The sequence below is a fragment of the Macrobrachium nipponense genome, chromosome 30 (genome assembly GCF_015104395.2).
Source record: "Macrobrachium nipponense isolate FS-2020 chromosome 30, ASM1510439v2, whole genome shotgun sequence".
NCBI lineage: Eukaryota > Metazoa > Arthropoda > Malacostraca > Decapoda > Palaemonidae > Macrobrachium > Macrobrachium nipponense.
In genome coordinates this window covers 7,185,846-7,208,304 of record NC_087218.1, presented here as the reverse complement: position 1 = coordinate 7,208,304, position 22,459 = coordinate 7,185,846, and the positions used below count along the sequence as shown (strand labels likewise).

Sequence of the window (22,459 nt, the reverse complement as noted above, 5' to 3'; positions counted from 1 at the left end):
CATAAAAGCTACTGATGTAGCAACTGCTCTAATACTGTGTGCTCTCGGCGTCTGGTCTTCCCCAGCAGCCGAACCACCAGTTTTAACGATAAGATCTCTGAGAAAAAAGGATACACCATTCTTTGAAATAGGTCTCTTGACATTTCGGGGTGAAACAAACAGATGACGGGGACGACCCTGAATGTCCTTCGTGCGCGTAAATAACATGAGAGCGCCCTAACAGGGCAAAGAACTAATTCCTCATTTAAATTACCAACAAAGTCGACCAGCGACTTCAGTACGAAAGACCTGGAATGGGATTATCAGACGATTCAGTCTTTGCGACAAATTCAGGAAGGTATGACAAATCATGTCTTGTCCAGATCTGGCAACCAGAAAAGAGAGTGCTTGCAGTTCACCCACCCTCTTGGCTGTAGCCAGTGAGACAAGGAAGAGTGTCTTAGAAGAGAGGTCCCTAAATTTGGCAGAATTCAGAGGCTCAAACGGAGGGAACCTTAAGGCTTGAAGGACTTTGTTAACGTCCCATGTCGGAGGCGAACACTGCGGCCTGGGTCGAGATAGGGAAAAAGATCGAAGTAAATCTCTAATGACATAAGATGAAGAGATCTCAGGAAGCTTGCCTTAAAAACATAGGAAAGCATAGACCTATAACCCTTAATGCACGAAGGTGACAGGGCCCTGTCATGATGTAAATGAACTAAAAACTCCGCTACTTTTCGGTAAGGAAGGTCTAGAAATTGAATGTCCTTGAGACTTACACCAACGCCTGTAAACCGACCATTTAGCCTGATAATTTACTCTGGTTGATTGCCGCCTGGCAAGAGCCAACTGTCGCGCCACTCTGGAGGAGAACCCTTCGTGCTTGGAGAACCTCCTGACAGTCTCCAGGCATGAAGATGAAGCATGTGGAGCCTCTGATGGAACCGATGAAAATGGGGTTGTTTGAGAAGATCTGGTCTCTCTGGCAGGCGAATGGGGGGTTCCACCAGTGCTTCCAGAAGGTCGGGAAACCACCTCCTTCTGTGGCCAGAAGTGGGGGCGATCAAGGTGAGATCCAGACGCTTGGTTGCCCTCACTTTGTTGAGGACTGACCTCAACCAGAGAGAACGGAGGAAAAGCATAGGCTTGAAGTCCCTCCCAGTCCTGCAAAAGAGAGTCTGTCCCGGCACTCTGAGGAGTCTGGTAAGGGGCGAAGAATATCTGGCACCGAAAATTCAGTGGGGTGGCAAACAGATCGACTGTGACAGGCCATTTCTTCCTGAGGCTGTCGAAGACTTCCTGGCAAAGTGTCCACTCCGACCCTTGAACTTCGTTCGGTCTCGACAAGGAGCGTCCTTGCTAAGACGTTTGGTGGATGGCCCAGGATAAACTGAGGGACCAACGTAATCCCCCTGTCTTCTGCCCAACACAGGATTGATCGGGCTTCTTGAGTGAGAAGATCCGACTGTGTGCCGCCTTGGTTTCTCAAGTACGAGAACTGCTGTGGTGTTGTCGACAAAGGATCGCGACAAACCGACTCCAACAGTTGTTCCTGAAATGAAAGAAGGCCTAGGTACACTGCCCTCAGTTCCCTCCAATTTATTGACATGCTCCTCTCCTCCTCTAACCAAAGGCCCGAAGCGGCTTCGGAGCCCAGGTGTGCGCCCAACCTTGATCCGAGGCGTCTGACCAAAACATTAGGTCCGGAGGAACCGAAAGAAGAGATGTCCCTGACTTGAGGCGGTGAACTTGCATCCACCAACGGAGATCCTTCCGACATTGTGGAGAAGAGGCGACTATCGTGTCCTCGGACACGAAATCCCATGACTGGCGAAGTGTCGACTGAAGGGACCTCATTCTGAGACGACCTCCGGGAACCAGTTGGATGAGGGATGACAAATGGCCCAGGAGAGACCTCCAAGAGAAACTGGCTGCATACGGAGGACAAAAATTCTTCGATCAGACTCAGAAGCTTGTCTATCCGTTTCTGAGCGGGAGAAGCCCTCAAAATCTGGGAATTCAAAACAATCCCCAGATAAGTCATGATCTGGCAAGGGATTAGATTGGACTTGTCGAAGTTGACACGAATGCCCAACTCGACACAAAGAGACAGAACTATCTCCCTCGACCGGAGACATTTCTCTAGAGATTCGGCCTGGACTAGCCAATCGTCCAGATACCGAAGCATCCTTACATTTAACTGATGCAGAATAGCTGAAACAGGAGCCATCACCCGAGAAAAGACCTGTGGAGCAGTGGTGAGGCCGAAACAAAGGGTCTTGAACTGGAAAACTCCCGAGTCCGTGAAAAACCGAAGGTAAGGTCTGCTTCTTGGATGGATGGGGATTTGCAGATAAGCATCCTGCAGATCGATGGAAATCATCCAGTCCCCCCTCCTGACGGATGAAAGAACAGTCTGGACCGTCACCATCTCCATCCTGAACTTGGACTTTAGAATGAACTTGTTCAAAACCGAAAGATCTATGATGGGGCGCCAGGCACCCGAGGCCTTTAGAACTACAAACATCCGAGAGTAAAACCCGGGAGAAGGAGGAGCTCGCTCTATGGCATCCTTCTCCAAGAGGGCCGAAAGCTCCTTCTCCAAGGCTTGACCCCTGATTGAGTGAGGGGAATAACTGCTGAACTCGAGAGGACGATTGGAAAGTGGAGGTCTGGAAACAAAAGGGATCTCGTAACCTTCCTTCAGGACCTCCACCACCCAAGCATCCACCGCTCTCCCCTGCCAAGCTGACCAATGGCGGGAGAGACAAGCTCCTACTGCGGTCTCCAGGCGAGGTGATGACTCCTACTTCCGAAAATTCTTACGCAGAGACAAGGAAGAAGAAGAAGAAGAAGAAGAAGGTCCTCCTGGAGGTTGAGCTCTTTCTCTGCCCTTGGAGCCACGCCAAGAACCTCTCCCGCGTTTCAAAGGGTGAGCACCAGAGGATGAAGAAGAGGCACCAGCAACCTGAGATGTACTCTGGAAAAAAGAGCCAGAAGGAGGTTGTTGGGCTGGAGCAGAAGGTACAGATCTGGTCCTAAACTTACGCTTACTCCTTGAAGGAATGGGAGGAAAAAGCTCTTGATAAGGCCCAGTGAGCTTGGGAAGAGGCATCACCTTGATGTTCCTTCAAAACCTCAGAAAGCACAGAAATATCGAAAAGGAAATTGCCAAAGGAGAAGAGGACAACAGACGGGTTCTCTGAATCTCCGATACAGAGGAGGGTAACTGCGACAAATACAGGTTACGCCTTAGAGAAACAAGAAAGGCCTGCATTGAAGCAGCAAGCTCGTTCTGATGTACAGAAGCGATTGAAATGGATGAGCAGAATTTCTCAAAAAGAGGAGCATCAGGAGGAACAAACCCGGAGTCCTTGATATACATTAAAAGCCCTCCGAGGACCCACATATTGAAGGATTGAGCTTCTTGTAAGGAGCTCATAACAGCCTCCATAGCAATAAAATCTTCAATTGAGACAGAGACGAAGCCTTAGAAGGCAAGGGTTGACTTGAAAGTCGGACAAAATCAGGATTTGGCTTGGGGGTCGAGAGAATGAAGAATCATCCGCCACCTGGTAAAACAAACTCCTCTCCGGTGTCGTAGAAGAGAAGAGAGCTTCCTCTTCCCTTCCCCGATCACCTTCGAAAGTTTAGCGGCAACGTCCGTCCTCACTCTCGCGAACCTCTGGGCAAAAGGGAAAACGTAAAAATTCCCGTGACCGGGAAGGACCGTCAAGAAAAATCCCTTCTGTAATACAACGAGGCGGAGGCTGCTTCTGCTCTTTAGGCCTCGCCTGAGGAAGAAAACTCAAAATTAAATCAAAAAGTTTCTTGAATTCTACATCATGACATCCATTCGAGGAAACATCAATATCACACGAATCCGCGTCATCATCATCATCATCGTCAGATCCTAACTTAGAAACTTCCTCTGAAGTAAAATCCTGACGACTAGCTATCTTAGGTCTGACACTATATCCCTCCCCCCTTCTCCTAAATAAGCGCCCTTTGGCACTGTTACGGGGACTAACAGGGGACACGTTGGGTAAAGATTCGTTAGGCACCTGCCCGGACCGGATCCCCCCTAGGCCTTCGCCACGACGGGTTCACAAGCCGGGGTATCTGTCGCACCGTTACCCATGGTGCTGTCGACAGGTACCTGACGAGGAGCTGAAAATGAATCTAAAAGTGTGTTAGACATTCTAGTAAAGGCTTCTTGAAATTCTCTGACAGATTGTTAAACTTAGCAGAAATATCTCTATCTAGACTAAGCTGTAATTTCTTAAAATTCTGTTTCCAGGTAGTTTCCATTGCCAAAATCTTCGAATCTACATCAGAACTAACTTCACTAATTACCGGTTGTACAGGGGGCAAAGCATCAATTAATTCGGAATCGGAGTCGTACGATACCGAAACCGAAGAGCCAGAATCATGAGCGCCCAAGTCAAAGAATTCGTTAGATACAGTTTTAGCAATCGATTTCTTTTCTCCTTAACCGATCTTTTACGCTGAAAGATTGTTTGGCGTTTCATATAAGCAGTCATATCCTCGTCAGACCAGGGCTTACATACGTCACAACGAGAAGTCAAGTCACAAACCTGTCCACGACAAGAACTACAAATGTCATGGGGTTCATACTCCCTGCTACTCATCCTTGTCCCACAAACCGGGCAGTTCCTGATGTTGCTGGCAGAAGGAAGCATCGTAATTTCTTGGTAATCCATTGTAGAATTGGACAGGTCAGTAGTTCCGGGTCGCGCAAAAGTTCGTAATTTAAGATAAGAACCACAACAGAAATCAAAGTTAATTCACTATTTCGTGATGTAATGCGTGAGTGGTAATTCATATAAAGTTTCATTTAACAAATAATGAAAGCTTTAAAGGCACAAAAATGTTTAAGGAAATTTATAAAGAGCGGCCGTGATGTAAACAACACGGGCGCTCGTTAACAACTGATTTGAGGGAAGGTTTTCGTATCTGTCAACGACAGTGTTGCCACTGGCGGACAGAATAGGAGGTAACAGGGTTGCCAATGTGGTAAATTTTGGTGCGGTTTTTGGGGATTTAGGGCTAGATGAATTATATTAAGGTAATGTTTATTAATAGCACAAATATAGAGCAAATATAGTAACATACTGTGATAAGGGGAAGCACACCTTGTGGGAAAACTGAATACAAACAGAAGCTTGAACAAAACTGGAGATTGATTTGGTGTCTCAATTTTATCACAAGTGATAAGGGGACATTGACACCCAGAGTAATTCTGATAGCGAGCAGTGTTAAAATGAGAATGGGACTGAGCTGACATAAGTGCTGGTAAGTTAACAAGACCACTGACTTCACTGAAGTCACATTTTTGGATCATCACAGGGTTCTTCTGAAGGATTTGTTTCTGTATATGAACACTGAAGCGAGGTAAAACATATGTAAGTGGTTATACTGTAATGCTACATGAGAAGGGGCCAGAGGGAACAAATTAAAATCAAAAGACAAAAGGCAATGGATCTGAAGACCCAAGGGATGTTCCAGAGAATCTTCAGTGCTGTCTGTATTAGCAAGTCATAAATGATATCTTTTACTGGCGCACAATCAGAGCGCACAATCCTCAATGAATATCTATTATAGCCTAGAATTGTTTTGTTTGAATTCTAATTCTAAATGTATAGCCTCACTTCAATAAATTACATCCAAAACATGATATTGTTATTATACAATAAAGTTTCATACATACTTACCTGGCAGATATATACATAGCTAAGACTCCGTCGTCCCCGACAGAAATTCAAATTTCGCGCCACTCGCTACAGGTAGGTCAGGTGATCTACCTGCCTGCCCTGGGCGGCAGGACTAGGAACCATCCCTGTTTCTATCATATTTTCTCTCTCCACCTGTCTCCTGCGGGGAGGCTGGGTGGGCCTTTAATTGTATATATCTGCCAGGTAAGTATGTATGAAACTTTATTGTATAAATAACAATATCATTTTCATACAATCCACTTACCTGTCAGATATATACATAGCTGATTGGCACCCTTCGGTGGAGGGTAAGAGACAGCTACTATATGGAATAGACAGGTAAACAACATATGTTGTAGGTATAAATAAAACCTGGTTCCTACCTGATAGGTGGTAGACTTCGTGGGTGTTTGCCCAGTAGTCTGCATCACTCAAGAAACTTTAGCGAGATATATGATCTATGGCCAAGAGTTCTTGTGGGTCTGCCGATGGGGTCTTATCCGCTTACTCGGCAGAGCCTAAAGGACTTTGTCAATGGGTGCTGATCCACTTATATGACAATACACCTTATGAAGGAGCACACAACCAATCCCGACCACCTGATCCTAACCATATGTTAGAACTAAGGATTGTTCCGAGTTATCCCCGAACTCGTCACAACAACCGTAACTCAAAACCACTACGCACACATACATAATTTTCAAAAAAAATTATACTCATCTAATTGGATATGACAAGATTCTCTTACTGAACAACATAGACGGCCGCCCGTGCTAAACCAAGTCCTCCATTGTTCGAAGAGGACTCCAGACCCATATCCAAAAAGAAGAAAAGTATATACATTTAAGGATTGGTGTCGGCTCCCGTACCCAGAATCGTATCCGCCGATACGAAAGGACCTAGAGAAAAACACTTCTCATATGTCACAACTAACGAACGTCTTTCAAGTAATGAGATGCAAATACTGAGTTGCATCTCCAAAAATGTCGTATCTATGATGTTTTTTAAGCGACATATTCTTATGAAACGAGAGAGACGTCGCTACAGCTCTCACTTCATGAGCTTTTACTCTCAATAGTTGTAACTGTTCGTCAGGACATACCTTATGAGCGTCTGTAATGACGTTTCTTACAAAGAATGCCAGCGCATTCTTGGACATCAGTCTTGTGGGGTCTTTTACCGCGCACCAAAGACCTTGTCTAGAGCCTCCCATCTGATGCTTTCTCTGAAGGTAGAACTTCAGAGCTCTAACAGGGCATAGAGACCTCTCTGCTTCTCTGCCTACGAGACTGGACATGCCTTTGACTTCGAATGACTTAGGCCAGGGATTCGTGGGATTCTCGTTTTTAGCTAAAAACAGGGTCTTAAACGAGCAAATAGCTGAGTCTACCCTTGAATCCGACTTTATCCTGCAGAGCATGTAATTCACTAATTCTCTTTGCCGTAGCTAAAGATAATAGGAATAGGCATTTTCTGGTGATGTCTCTAAACGATGCCAGATGAGGAGGTTCGAATCTTTCCGATGACAGAAACTTGAGGACTACGTCTAGGTTCCAGTTCGGAGGTACTGGTTCCTTCGACTTTGAAGTCTCAAAAGACCTTATGAGAATCGGTGGAGATCTTTATTATCTGCCATCCAATCCTCTATTCCTGAATACAGCCGAGAGCATACTTCTGTATCCCTTTATTGTGGATACGCTAGATGAGATTTTTCTCTCAGGAATAGCAGGAAGTCAGCAATTTCCGCTATAGAGGTAGTGGAGGACAACTTCTTGGATCTACACCACCTTCTAAACACCTCCCACTTCGATGGTATACTTTCGTAGTGGAGGTTCTGCGTGCTCTCGCGATCGCGCTTGCCACTTCGCGAGAAAAGCCTCTCGCTCTGACAAGTCTTTCGATAGTCGAAAGGCAGTCAGAGCGAGAGCGGGGAGGTTTTGATGGTACCTTATCTTGAAGTGTGGTTGTCTGAGAAGATCTGTCCTTCTTGGTAGGGATCTTGGAAAGTCTACGATCCACTCTACCACCTCCGTGAACCAATCCTGGGCCGGCCAAAAGGGGCTATTAACGTCATCCTCGTCTCCTTTGACGCCACAAACTTTTTCATTACTAATCCCAGGATTTTGAATGGGGGAAAAGCATATACGTCTACTCGAGAACCAATTTAGCAGGAAGGCGTCTACCATAAGTGCTCTTGGATCTTCCACGACCGAGCAAAAGACTGGCAGCCTTTTGGAAATGAATGTTGCGAAGAGATCCACATGAGGAGTCCCCCACAGAGACCAGAGATCGAGACACACTTCCTCGTGTAGGGTCCACTCTGTATGAAGGACCTGGTTCCTCCTGCTGAGTCTGTCCGCCCTCACATTCTTTACTCCCTGTACGAACCTTGTCAGCAGGGAGAGGTTCCTGTGGGACGTCCAAAGCAATAGGTCTCTCGTCAGTTCGTAAGGAACGAGGAGTTGAGTACCCCCTGTTTCCGAATGTAGGCAAGTGCGGTGGTGTTGTCCACGTTTACTTGCACTACTTTGTTCGACACCAGAGGTTCTAGACTCTTCAAAGCCAGATGCACGGCGAAGAGCTCTTTGCAGTTTATGTGCCAAGTCACCTGTGCTGGTTCCCAGGTGCCTGACACCTCTTCTGAGCCTAATGTCACTCCCCAACCTTTCTCCGATGCGTCGGAGTCCAACACTAGGTCTGGGTTCTGTGTTTTTAGAGAGATCCCTTTGTTCTCTTCCAGAGGGGGCAACCACCACTCCAGGTGCGATTTTATCTCCACTGGAATGGGAAAAACGTCCGAAAGCTGTCCGGTTTTCCAGCTCCAAGACTTGAGGAAGAATTGAAGCGGACGTAAATGCAGTCTTCCTAGTGGGAAGAACTGTTCTAGCGAGGAAAGGGTCCCTAGAAGGCTCAACCATTCCCTCGCCGAGTATGTTCCTTCCCTAAGAAGAGAGAGACTATCCGCAAACCTTTTGCGATTCTCTCTTGCGAAGGAAATACTCGAAAACCCCGAGAATCCATCCGAATCCCCAGATAGACTAGGTCCTGTCTGGGGATCAGCTGAGACTTCTCGAGGTTCACGAGCAATCCCCAACGCTTTGATCAAATCTAGCGTTAACTTTAGGTCCTCCAGCACTGTCTCTCTGATCTGGCCCTAGATGAGGCCAGTCGTCCAGATACAGAGAGATATTTACTCCTTTGAGGTGAAGAAACCAACCTCGCCACATTCTTCATCAGGCTTGTGAAGACCTGAGGAGCTGTGGACAGGCCGAAACACAAGGCTCTGAACTGAAAGATCCTTCCCCCCGTCATGAAACGGAGGTACTTCTTCGATGAAGGGTGGATCGGGACGTGAAAGTAGGCGTCCTGGAGATCTAGAGACACCATCCAATCTCCTTGTCGTAATGACGCTAGGACTGAAGCAGAAGTCTCCATGGAGAACTTCTCCTTCTGAACAAATTTGTTCAGAGAGCTGACGTCCAGTACTTGGTCTCCAGCCCTCCCGAGGCTTTCGCAACCAGAAAAAGGCGATTGTAAAACCCCGGGGAGTTTTGATCCAGTACTAGTTCTATCGCTCTCTTGTCCCACATTTGTTCCACATCGATCGAAGAGTATCCCTCAGCACAGGATCCTTGTACTTGGCTGATAGTTCCCTTGGTATTGACGTTAGGGGAGGAGTGTTCAGGAAAGGATACGATATCCCTTCCTTATGATAGCAATGAAGACGCGTCTGCGTTTATCAGTGTCCAGGCTTCCACAAATCCCAGGAGCCTGGCACCTACTGGTGCTTGGAGGAGAGAATCTTCATTTTCCCTTTTTAAAGGGACGAAAGGCAGACCTACCTCTCTTCTCCGGAGCCTTCCTTCTTGCGGGAGGTCTGGAGGTCGGACCACCTCGAAAGGGCTGAACAGATGTACTAGTCCTTTCTTGTCAGATGCAGAAACAGGTTTCTTCTTTCTTGCTGACTGCGTCAGAAGATCCTGAGTCGCCTTCTCAGTTAAAGAATGCGCTATGTCCTTCACTAACTGAGAAGGGAACAAAAGTCAGATAGAGGCGAATACAGTAGAGCTGCCCTCTGAGCGTGTGAGACTGCCTTGGTTAAGAAGGCCCCATATACAGTCCTCTTCTTTAGAAGACCTGCTCCAAATAATGATGAGATTTCAAAAGAGCCATCCTGTACCGCTTTGTCAATACAAGACAATATGCATAACAGGGCTTCAGGTTCGATTCCTTCCGAATCATGGGCTTTCTTGGACATCACCCCAAGGGACCAATCTAAGAAGTTGAAGACTTCCAATACATGAAAGAGTCCCTTGAGGAGATGGTCCAGTTCAGAAATTCCCCACGTAATTCGTGCCGAATTGAGACCTTGTCGACGTGAAGTGTCAACTAAGGTAGAAAAATCTGCTTCCGATGTAGAAGGGAGAGCAATACCCATATTCTCTCCCGTCTGATACCAAATGCCTCTTTTCCCAGCTAATCTTGCTGGAGGCATGCAGAAGACTGTTCTCACTAAGTCTTTCTTAGACTTCATCCATGAGTCTAAGGATTGTAAGGCCCTCTTCATCGAAATGGTGGGCTTCATTTTGAGAAAAGACGAAGGCTTCTTCGTTCTTAGCACCTCGAAAAAGAAAACCCGAAGATTGCGCGCGGAGAAGGATGGAGCGGCAGGAGTCAACTCGTCTCCATACTCCTCAAGAAGCTAGGTAGTCAAAACCTTATAGTTCGACAGTCCTTCTCTTCCCTGATAATCATCATCCGAGTTTCCAACTCGGGATCTACATGAGTCTCCGCTCTCCTTTCCGTACGTTCCTCTTCTGGAGGAGACAAACTCCTAATAGGAGAGGGGCTAAGGGAATGATAATCTTTCCTCTTTCCCGCTTTAATAATCTTGGTAACGGCGCCACAGCTCCAAGGCAGGCTTCTCTTGAAAATTAGAAGACGCTTCCCGCTTGAATGACGCTTCCCGTTCGCCAAGCGTCCTGGCTGACGTCTCTCGCTTACTTGTCTGCTGACGTCTTGATGACGCTTCGCGCCTGGAAGACGCTCCGCTCTCCAAAGGCGTCCTACTTGGCGTCACAATATTGGTCGGAGCGTCACGTCTATGATCCGTTTTCAATGACGCTTCATGTCTAAAAGACGTCTTACGTCTCTCTGGCGTTACGAAACTTTCGTAAGCCACCGTTCTCGTTCTCGAACCCGAAGCTTCTGTAAGACGTTTAGCAGCTTCACGTCTGCATGACGCTTCTCGTTTAGCAGGTGAGAGAGGACGAGACTTCTTAATTGGAAGCGCCACGTCCTTCCTACGAGGCGCTAAAACTCCCACTAGAGAGGACAGTTGCTCTTGAACTGCCATAATTATCCTCCTTGACGCTTCTCCCACGTCCACTGCATGACGCCTTTCGTCATCACTCGGGGGAGAAGAAGGAAAGGGTACTTCTGCGTACTCGTCAGGTGACGCTGACGCCACCTTTGCTTTCTTAATAGAAGAGGGAGCGTCATCTGAGAAGCGCTCTGGCTCGAATCTATTTCAGGTTCTTTCATATGACGCTTCAGCGGTCTCGACAAGTTCGACTCCTTCCACCCTCGTTTAGGTGAGGGAGAGGGAGAGGACGAGAAACACTCACGAAGGACGCTTTTCCTATAGCGCCCTTGAGCCGCCTGCCACGAAGCAGAGCTAGCGAAGGGACGTCTGACCGTTAGGGGATTCCCCACGACCTCTTAAGGCTTTCGACTTTCCTTCTCCTCTGGGCATGGGAGCTTGGAAGAGGTCTAGGCCTGGGAGCGTCGCAGGGACGATCAAACGCCCCTCCCCCACAACACTGGGAGAACTCACTTCACTGTAATGCTCACTTTCACTAGCCTTACCTTGGAAGTCAGTCATCTTGGACTTCATGTCTCTAATTGTAGCTTTCAGATGGCGATTTCCGAGGCCGAATCCAAAAGAGCACTCTGAGAATGAGATACATAGGAAGAATCTAAATCATAGGATTAGAATTATCCGTGAAAGGCTCAATAGGCCTTGAACTCACAATCACCTTTCAGACGTCTAACCCTATCCCTCTCTAACTTCTTCAAATAAGAAGTCAAAGTCTTCCACTCTTCTGCATTTAATCCCTCGCATTCCTTACAAGTATTATTAGCAGAACACTGAAACCCCCTACATTTACGGCATACAGTGTGAGGATCAACCGAAGCTTTCGGTATCCTCACCCTGCAGCCTACATTCACACACATTCTCACACTCACATTTGAATCAGACATACTGAGAAAAATCCAAAAGAGTTATTCCAAAAACAGTCCACAGTAGCGAATGCCAAAAACACGATCCAGATACGTCACCAAAAAGCCGAGAAACGATGATCAAAGGATGAAATATGAATCTAAGTCAGGAGGTAATAGCAACAATGTTGATACCACCGGCGACAGAGAAAATATGATAGAAAAACGGGGATGGTTCCGAGTCCTGCCGCCCAGGGCAAGGCAGGTAGATCACCTGACCTACCTGTAGCGAGTGGCGCGAAATTTGAATTTCTGTCGGGGACGACGGAGTCTTAGCTATGTATATATCTGACAGGTAAGTGGATTGTATGAAAATGTAAAGTGTATACTGTAATTTCTATACGTACTATGAAAACCAAAATTATAATAAAAATTGTTCTAAAATTTTAAATTTCTTTGAGTGTTTGTACATTTATAGTACGTAGTCAAATTTATCTTGTTTAAATAATGATGTTAAAGAAGATAAGAAAATAATCTAAAGCTTTATTTCTTTTTATATTTAATATTATTAGTGCTAATTGTCCGGCTTTTGTTCTAATTCACATTCATATGAAGTTAGCACTAACTTTTTCATTCAGTCCCCTTGTTCAGTAGTACACTGTAAACAACACTAAAGTTCTTTGGTGTAGTAACATCTGCAGTGCATTAAGCTAGGCCTGCTGTAAGCAGTTACCCCATACAGAGTTAGTGGCAACTTTATTTGGAAGAATGAAAACAAAAATTCTTAAGCCAGAAATAACCAGGCAGTCTTCAACATTTTACATCCTGTACTAAACTGTTGGGTACATGGAAATTTACAAAATGTTCTCTGTTTCTGGATTTTTCAATTTTGTTATTCAAGGAAATTGAGGTAAACTGTAGATAAATGAATCTGGAGACATGATGGGACTACTATACTACTGCATAAGAAGTTCTGAGCACCAGACAGTGATTGAATATTTTCTCTATTGTTCTGGATTGGTAAATCACAGTTCCAAGTTTCTCGAGTGTCTGCTTTATAGTGATGCCTCTCAAACAAAGATAGTACATCCATGCCAAGATGCTAACAACTATAAATGCAAGCAGACTTTGATACATATAAAGTATGGCACTTGATTTGATAATATCATAACAATGACTAACTTTAAGCCTGGCTAAAGAGTACCTGTATCACCAAATTTCTTAATACATAATTATAACGTACTGCATAAAGAATTCACAATTCCAGTTATGCAGTTCTGGATATCTGTCACAGTTCTGATGTCTGGGTGGAAAAATACATTTCAAGTTATGCAGTTCTCGATATCTGTCACAATTTTGATGTCTGGGTGGGAAAATACATTTCCACTTAAGCAGTTCTGGATATCTATCTATTGCAAGTTTCATAACTCAACTGTTTTATTTATCCACTGACATCTACCAGCCCAGTGATGCATGAATGTTAATGAAATGGACACTGGCACACACTTCTGGTTGAGTTGTCATAATTAAAATGTTTGGATTTTCCTTTATACCTGTAATTGTTATTTTGTTAATGACAATCTTGTCTACTGCCCTAATGAATATCAAAACTGATCAATGTTAAAGTATTTATTGTATTATCTTTTCATTTGATAGATGTTGCAAGCTCAAAATTAAAATACTTAATGACACTGAAAAAGTTAAAAATAAAATTGCATATTTTGCATATCTTAACTATAACTCAGATTTTTTGGTGGTGTATTTTACACCGTTCAGTGGCACTGTAGCTAACCATTATCTTCACCAAAGTGTGTTTGTTAACAATAATGGAGTTTCTTTAACTACCATATACATAAGTTCAACAGTGTATGGTATATTACTATGTATAATGAGAGTTAATCAGTAGCCACAGTGTCTGACTGTAGATAATTTGCTATAGGTTTCTAACCTATGAGAAACATAGCCATTAGTGTGGGATAGAGTAGTGACAATTATTTTTCAAGATAAATAAATAACACAACAACTTAGCTGTCAGCTCGCTTGTGACATCTAACAAATGAGAAGATACAAGAAACAATTTAACTTCAAGTCCCAATTTTCTAAGCTAGTCCTACTTCTAGTCACAAGCCTAGCATCAAACCATAATTAGCTCAGGGAATGAACTTATTTAGTTAGCCTGCTAGGAAGAAGTATGCAAGCAAAAGTTATAACTTCTGCTTTGCTTCATACCAATATCTGTAATTAAGCGATATGATGTATTTGCAATGAAGTGTTGATAGGTTTATACAAGTTATTAAAGGATGGGTTAAAGAGAAATAACAATACAGAAATGACATCAGTAAATATTAAAAACTCAAAATGCAGCATCCGTTTCTATCGAAAAAATAAAAATATATAAACTCTCAACAGTGGTTTCCCCAATTCACAATTGTTGGATGCAACATGCTAGAGGAAACTACACACACAGTCTGCATAGCCTACAAAAACACAAACACACAAACTTCTTGGTAAAAAAAAAAAAAAAAAGAAGAAAAAAAAACTTAAATGCTGCTGAAGTACAAGTAGCAGCTGGAAAAAATGGGGTGAGTGTATAATGACAGGACAGGTTCCGCAAACATACACAAACCTAACCTTTCCTACAACGCCAGGTCCTGACCTCACCAGACCTTACCTACCGAACCTCACTTAAAAACTTTTTGTCTAATCGATGCTGATATGGAATAGCAAACAGCAAATGTGGAATATAAAGTATGATTAAATACAACTGAAGGAATAAACTGTTAATTTGATATAGGTCCTGCAAGACCTGGATAAGCCGCCAACAAGTAACGGTAATTCATGGCAATAACTCTGCACAGACTGCAAGGAACGTTCTTGCAAATACAACAGCCCCTGGAGGTTAATTACAGTCAACCCCCCAAAAATAATGGTAAAATTCTGGTATTTCTACAGAAGCAATCCGCGGTGGCTTAGACTATGGCAATTGACTGATTCCTATGTTATTTGAATTACTGTACAAGATTTAAAAGTAATATCCATTCGGCCGGCTGTAACTAAGCAGTAATTGACCTTTGAAAGTTACATAATAGCCGCACCAAACTCAAAGGTATATTAAAGTTTAGTTCCAACCAAACGAAAAAAATATTCCTTACAACCCTTGTAAAGCAACTAAAATAACATAGAAAATGTCAATTGCCATAGTCTAAGTCACCGAAGAACGGTCCTACAGGAAGGTACCAAGTATTCGTTACGGTGAAGGAGATGTAAACACAGCCGCCATGTTTAAATTCCCCAACCACACGGAGCCATATGTTCACTAAGGGGGGGGGGGGGAAGCGGGGGTAACGCACAGGGGGGGGGGGGGGGGGTGGGGGGGGGGGGGGGAAGGGGTAAGGTGGAAGGTACGAGTTGTCTTAGCAGCACCCCACTGAATAGTAACATACCTTGGCGCAACTTTCGGCGAAAGCCTAACACTCACTTTCCTAAAACATAATAATTAAGATAATGTTTGGACCTTACCTTAAAGGGGTGGAGGGTACAAAGCAGCAGCTGCTTTTAAGAATGCGTGGAGGCGGGTCTTGGGTTCCTCAAAATGCAGCTTGAAATAAGAAACAGCCAAGTACCCGACGAAGTTATACATTCTCCTCCCGTATCTTGGAGTTGACTGAATGGGGGCAAAAGACCTGCTTTCTCAGGAGGCCGTGGTCCTGGCAAAAACCGATTAGTCGATCATAATTACCTGAGTAAAGGGCAGAAAAATCTTTGTAACTCATGTAACAATTGTTACATGAAGTTGGCAAAGAGTTCCTGGTGAGGGGCTGGGGCGAGCGTGAAGTAGATGCAGCAGTGGATGTCATGGCGGCAGATTCAACAGTGTTGGAGTTCTACAGTTAGGAGGTGGCAGGAGGCCAGACCGTAGAAAACAGGGTAGGAGAGGTGGGGTGGAGTAGTAAAAATGCTTTGATGCTATTGGTTGAGGCAGGGTGGGGCTGAGGTAAATGAACAAGCACTTAACAAGATAAGTTGGCAATGTTAAGGGTAATAAAAGTAAATGGGGTAGTTAAGGAACTAAATGTAAAATGTGGGATGGGTTCAAATATGAAATAATACAAATCCATATATAACGGGCCCAGGAGGGGGTGGGATTTAAGTCCTGGGTGGTAAATGTGTAATAGGGCCTATAGTTGTTTTAATAAATACAAAAGACCAAATTAAACATAGGTTAGCATATAACAAAACTAATTAAACTTGTAGGGAGTTGCCTGACCATGGGGTGGGGTTGGGCCTGCTGTAACCCCCCTTAAAGAACCAAACCAACCTAACATAACCTAACCTAGCAGGGGATGTAACCTTACCTAGTAGGGAACTTAACCTAGTAGGCAATGTTGCCTGACCAGGGGGGCTTTGCCCCCAGTACCCCCCCTTAAAGGCCTAACTTAACCTAGTAAGGAATGTAACCTAACCTAGTAGGGAATATTGCCTGACCAGGGGGCTTCGCCCCACGAACCCCCCTTAAAGGCCTAACCCCCCCCTTAAATGGCCTAGTAGGGAAATACTAGGCCTAACCGTAACCTAGTAAGGGAAATGTAACCTAACCAACCTAACCTAACCTAACCTAGAGGGATAATTGCCTGGACCCAGGGGGGGCCTTCGGCCCCCCCCCGTAACCCCCCTAAAATTGGCCTAACCTAAACCTAAGTAAAGGAAGTTAACCTAACCACCTAGAGGGAATATTGACTGACCAGGGGGGCTTCGCCCCCCCTAACCCCCCCTTAAAGGCCTAACCTAACCCTAGTAAGGAACGTAACAATAAACCTAACCTAGTAGAAGGGAAATATTGCCTCGACAGGGGGCTTCGCCCCCCCCCGTAACCCCCCCTTAAGGGCCTAACCTAACCTAGTAAAGGAAAATTGTAAACCCACTAACCTAACCTAGTAGGGAAAATAGTGGCCCCGAAAACCACCTTCCGAAAAATTAACCCCCTAGGCATAACGTAACCTAGTAAGGAAGTAACCAAAACTAACCCTAGTAGGGAAATAAACTAGGGGGCCTTAACCCCCCCGTAACCCCCCTTAAAGGTAAAATGGGTAAACCAAAAAATAACCTAACCTAACCAATGTAGGGAACATTGCCTGACCAGGGGGGCTTCGGACCCCCCCCCGTTACCCCCCCTTAAAGGCCTAACCTAACCTAGTAAGGAACGTAACCTAACCTAAACTAGTAGGGAAATATTAGGCCTAAACGTAACCTAGTAAGGAATGTAACCTAACCAACCTAACCTCACTCCTAGTGGGAACCATTGGCCTTCGGGGGCCCCCTTTCCCCCCCGTACCCCCCCTTAAAGGCCTAACCAACCAGTAAGGAACGTAAACTAACCTAAACCTAGTAGGGAACAATTGGCCTGAAACCAGGGGGGTTAAGGCCCCCACCGTAACCCCCCCTTAAAAACCTAACCTAACCTAGGGTAAGGGAACCCGGGGGGTTAGCCCTTAACCTAACCTAATAGGTACTGGCCTAACCGAACCCTAGTAGGGAATTGTAACCCCCCCGTAACCCCCCAACCTGAACCTATAGGGAATAGCCTAACCTCCTGGGTTTTAGGGAATTAACCCCCCTTAAAGGCCTAAACTAACCTAGTAAAGGGAATGTAAACCTAAAACCAACCTCCAACCTAGTAGGGAATATTTGCCTACCTGGGGGCTTTTCGCCCCCCCGTACCCCCCTTAAACCTTAAACCTATAACCTAGTAAGGAAGTAAACCTAACCAACCGAACCTCTAAAACTCCTAGTAGGGAATATTTCCTGACCAGGGGGGGCTTCGCCCCCCGTACCCCCCCTTAAAGGCTAACCTAACCTAGTAATGAAGGAACCTAACCAACCTAACCCTAACCTAAACCTAGTAGGGAATATTGCCCTGACCAGGGGGCTTTCAACCCCCCCGTCCTACCCCCCCTTAAAGGCCTAACCTAACCTAGTAGGATGTAACCTGAACCAACCCTAACCTAGAGGAATTTGCCAATGACCAGGGGGGCTTTCGCCCCCCCCGTAACCCCCCCTTAAAGGCCTAACCTAACTAGTAAAGGTAATACCTTAAACCAACCTAACCTACCTACCTAGGGTAGGGAACATGCCTGACCAGGGGGCTCCGGCCCCAACGGGTACTTAAAGGCCTAACCCCGTACCTAGTAGAACCTAACCTAACCTAACCTAGTATGGAATAATTGCCGGGAACCTCTGGGGGCTTTCGCCCCCCCTTAAAGGCCTAACCTAACCTAGTAAGGAATTGGGTAACCTAACCAACGCCCCCCTAACCCCCCTTAAACCCTCCAACCTAGTAGGGAATATTGCCTGCCAGGGAAAGGCCCTTCGCCGGCCCCCGTACCCACCCCCCCTTAAAGGCCTAACCTGAACCTAAAGTAATGGGAATGTAACCTAACCAACCTAATCTAAACCTAACCTAGTAGGGAATATTGCCTGACCAGGGGGGCTTCGCCCCCCCTTAAGGGGCCTAACCTTAACCTAGTAAGGAATTTAACCCCCCCTTAAACCAACCTTAACCTTAAACCTAAGCACTAAGGTAAGGGTAATAATGGTCCTGAACCAGGGGAAGCCTTCGCCCCCAACCGTACCCCCCCTTAAAGGCTAACCGAACCTATTAAGGGAATTAACCTAACCAACCGAACCTAACCTACCTAGGTAGGAGAATATTGCCTTTTGACCAGGGGGGCACCCCCCGCCCCACCCGTAGCCCCCCCTTAAAGGCCTAACCTAACCTAGTAAGGAACGTAACCTAACCAACCTAACGCCTAGTAGGGAACATTGCCTGACCAAGGGGGGCTTCGCCCCCCCGTAACCCCCCCTTAAAGGCCTAACTAACCTAGACTGAACGGTACCTAACTTAACCTAGTAGGGAACTAACCTAAGTCCTAACCGTAACCTAGTAAGGAATGTAACCTAACCAAACCTTAACCTAACCGAAACCTATTAGGTGAGGGCTTTACGCCCCCTGACAGGTGGGTTTCGCCCCCCCGTACCCCCCCCCTTGAGCAGGCTAACGTAACCTAGTAAGGAATGTAACCTAAACAACCTAACCCTGAACCTAACCTAGTAGGATACTTGCCTGACCATGGGGGCTTCACCCCTGTACCCCCCCTTAAAGGCCTAACCCTAACCTAGTAAGGAATGTAACCTAACCAAACCTAACCTAGTAGGTAACCAAGTAGGGAATGTAACCCCCCCCCCCCCCCCACCCCCCCCCCCACCCCCCCCCCCCCCCCCCCCCCCCCCCCCCCCCCGGTATCCACCCTTGAAGAACTAACCAACCTAGCCTAACCGGGTAACCCCCTTCAAGGAAGTAAAACTAGTAGGTAAACCAACATATAACAAACTAAACCTAAGGGTATGTTGCCTAACCGGGGGATGGGATTTGGCCCCCAGTAGGTAAAATGACATATGAACCTAACTTTGATGGGTGTGGAAGTGTTGTAAAATGTAAAAGTAACCATACATAACTGCGTAATAGTAAGGAAACTGGAAGGGAGGTGTAAATTGTAATGTCTGTAAAAGTGTATAATGGAATATATTGAAATGTAGGTTTTATAAGAATAATGGCAAACTATATATTTAAAAATATATTGAAATGTAGGTTTTATAATAATAATGGCAAACTTTAATATAGGTATTGGTATCGGTGAGAAATGCATTGTAAATGGTGTAACGTAAAGAGCCAGTCGTGAATACTGGAAAGGGGAGGGATTGACTTGTGTATAAATGATATAGGGAGTGTGTATGTAATATGCAACGCAATGTGCAATTTCACGTAACAGGTAGGTAGGTAGGTAGGTATCGAAACGTCCTAAACTGAGTTCTATATCAACACGTAGGCATTTTTAGGTGTCTGTCCTCAATTATAACATAATATTTCAAGTTATATATGGTGAAATGATTAGGTGGGGGATATTTCAAACAGTTATGATACAAATACTATGGAAAAATGAAAATGAATAAACACTAGAATTCACCATAACAGTTTAATAAACAAAATAGGTAATGCTTTTATGTAACTCAACGTATGGTTCCAGCCAGGGTTCCCAGATGACACCACTACCAACCAGCCAAAGTCTACCATGAAACCAGCCAAAATCCCGCCAAATGGTAATCCAAAACCAACCCAAATAACCGGCAAATATATGTGCGTTATATCTATCTTTATAAATGCATATTTTTTATCATATATGCTTGTATAGCGGCATCATAGTTTTAGTTAGATAATATAAACTAATATAAGAATGCAGGAAAAAATACGAGAATGAATTGAAATTTTGAAATGAGGCTCGTTCCCTGAGAATCCGGCAGCCTGTTTTGTGGTCATCTGGTGTGTGTGTGATTGTTATTTTAATTCCATCTACATATTTTGCTTAAATGTTACCAAGTTTTTACTGAAAACCTATTCAAATTCCCAGATTTTCCTGAAAACCTTCAAAATTCCCAATCTGGGGAGAGATTCCTCAAACGTGGGATCAGTGTTTTAGCTCAAATAGAAAGTGTTTGAAAACCAGCCACCAAAATACCACTAACCAGCCAAAGTGAATTTTTACCCACCAAATTATGAAAAAAAGCCAAATTTGGCGAGAAACTGCCAAATCTGGGAACCCTGTTACCACCCAATCCTTCACTCAGTCCGGTAGCAATGTAGGGGTCATACTGTAACGTGTTTGGCTAAATACATATATCCCTCCCGTAAACCCCCATTTCTTTCCTCACTAAGAAGTCCGAGTTTAGGCCAAAAGCTCCCTTACAGTTAGCGCATGCGCAGTAGCATTAGCGCATGCGTAGTAGGATTCATTGTTGTGGTAGTAGACAAATATGGATGTGGAACGGCTCCACTATAGCTAGTTTTGTTATTTCTTATTTCCGCCTGTATTTCGTGTTTTTAAAAGTGATAAATGTGGGAAATACCACAATAACACGGCAAAATCTCCCCCCCAAGTGTTTCTCCCCACCCCAAAACCCCGGTTCCCACTGGGGGTCCCCTTACCAGTAGGATAGAGTTGTTTTGGGTTTTGTCCCCCCCAAAACCCCGGTTCCCAATGGGAATCCCCTTTAAACCGTAGGATTTAGAGTTCAAAGGTAAATTAGAGTCGTCCGAATAAATATTACTTCAAATTCTTGCTCAGGAGGTAAAACTGCATAGAAAAACTGCAAACTGCCATACTCTGGGCCGCCGCGGATAGGTACACTAGATCTACCTAAATTCTTAATAAGCAACACAAATAGGCTACTAGAGGAAAGTGTAGGTAATTTCCAAAGAAATACCGGACGCAGAGTTAGGTATGAGGTTACTACCTAGCTATACTAGATCTATCCAAGTAACAAGTATACCTATAAAGCCTAACTTAGGCCAGGTAGGTAGGAGTTGTAAATAAGGCGGCCGTGCCCTGACCTGGCCAGGTGGAAGGGGCGGGGGACAAGTAACACTAAACATCAGAGACAACGTAATTACTAGGCTATACCTAGGTAGTAGCTACTGTTCGGAGGTACCTAGTTAACCTAGCCTTGTGGCCCCCTCAAACATAAGCTAGGTAGCTAGCTAAAGTACCCGAAAAAAATATTTGGTTCATGTATATAGCTCACCTAGACCTTCCCGTGGTACCCGTGTTAATTTAGGTTTGCAGATTCGAAAATGAAATATAAATTCGTTCAACGGACTTTCAATTAAAGCTGGCATACCCCCGTAACCTATCCCTTAAAGGTGGCACTGAGGTACGCAGCAAACGTCAAAATCAGGCCCTCTAGGTACTAAGCTAGTTGTCCCTACCCACTAAAGTTACCCATGAATAAATCACTATATTCCTAATTCAGTTACATCAATTCAAAGGAGAAGACTTAAATACGAACCTTTGTAAGTACAATTTGACTGAAATTTCTTGACACGTAACTCTCGAGGTCTGTGCTTGCCTGATGGTCGATTACGTTTACAAAATTACAATGTTTTCTTTCTAAATGTCAAAGTGACGTGCCAATGGCTACGTTCTGTATAACATTAATTGCATAATAATTGCTCACAGTTCGCCATTCAATATACCTGACATAAATTATTGTTAAAAATGCTTATAATATATTTTAAAATTGTTCAATGCAACTATATACAATATGAATTACTTAATATTTTAGCTTACAATCTAAAATTGTAAATATTGTTAAACGAAACGCAACTTGCCGGGAGATTGTGTTGACTGCTTAAATACGGAAGCTGAAAAACGCACGCACAAATGTACTAGGTCTCTTTCCATTTGCATGCACTAACTTCAAAAGCATATGTATGGATGCTAAAACTTTTTTCAAACTGTACTTATGGAAATTTATTGATGCAATGATTTCTATCAAACGGCGCATAATTTTTTCTTATTAAACAAGCGACTTAAGTAGGGACTAAGGAACTGTTCTCATTTTTTGTTACAAGTGACTTAATTAAGTAGGGACTGGGATCTCAGTAAAGCTGTTATTTATCCCATCGCTCACTG

At 44.6% G+C, this 22,459-nt stretch overlaps 1 protein-coding gene across 6 annotated transcripts in view; it reads right to left on the bottom strand.

The window, feature by feature from the left end:
* The window catches only part of LOC135202247 (putative protein-lysine deacylase ABHD14B), a 47,355-nt gene extending 25,389 nt beyond the window's left edge, over nucleotides 1–21,966 (bottom strand). For 2 of the 6 annotated variants that reach the window (XM_064231527.1, XM_064231522.1), the window contains exon 1: nucleotides 21,834–21,966. The gene's annotated coding sequence lies outside the window, so the exon portion shown is untranslated. Of the gene's footprint in view, nucleotides 1–21,569; nucleotides 21,720–21,833 lie in introns of those variants that run through there. The other 4 variants (XM_064231525.1, XM_064231523.1, XM_064231524.1 and 1 more) reach the window with 4 other exon arrangements.
* Nucleotides 21,967–22,459: the final 493 nt, after the last annotated feature.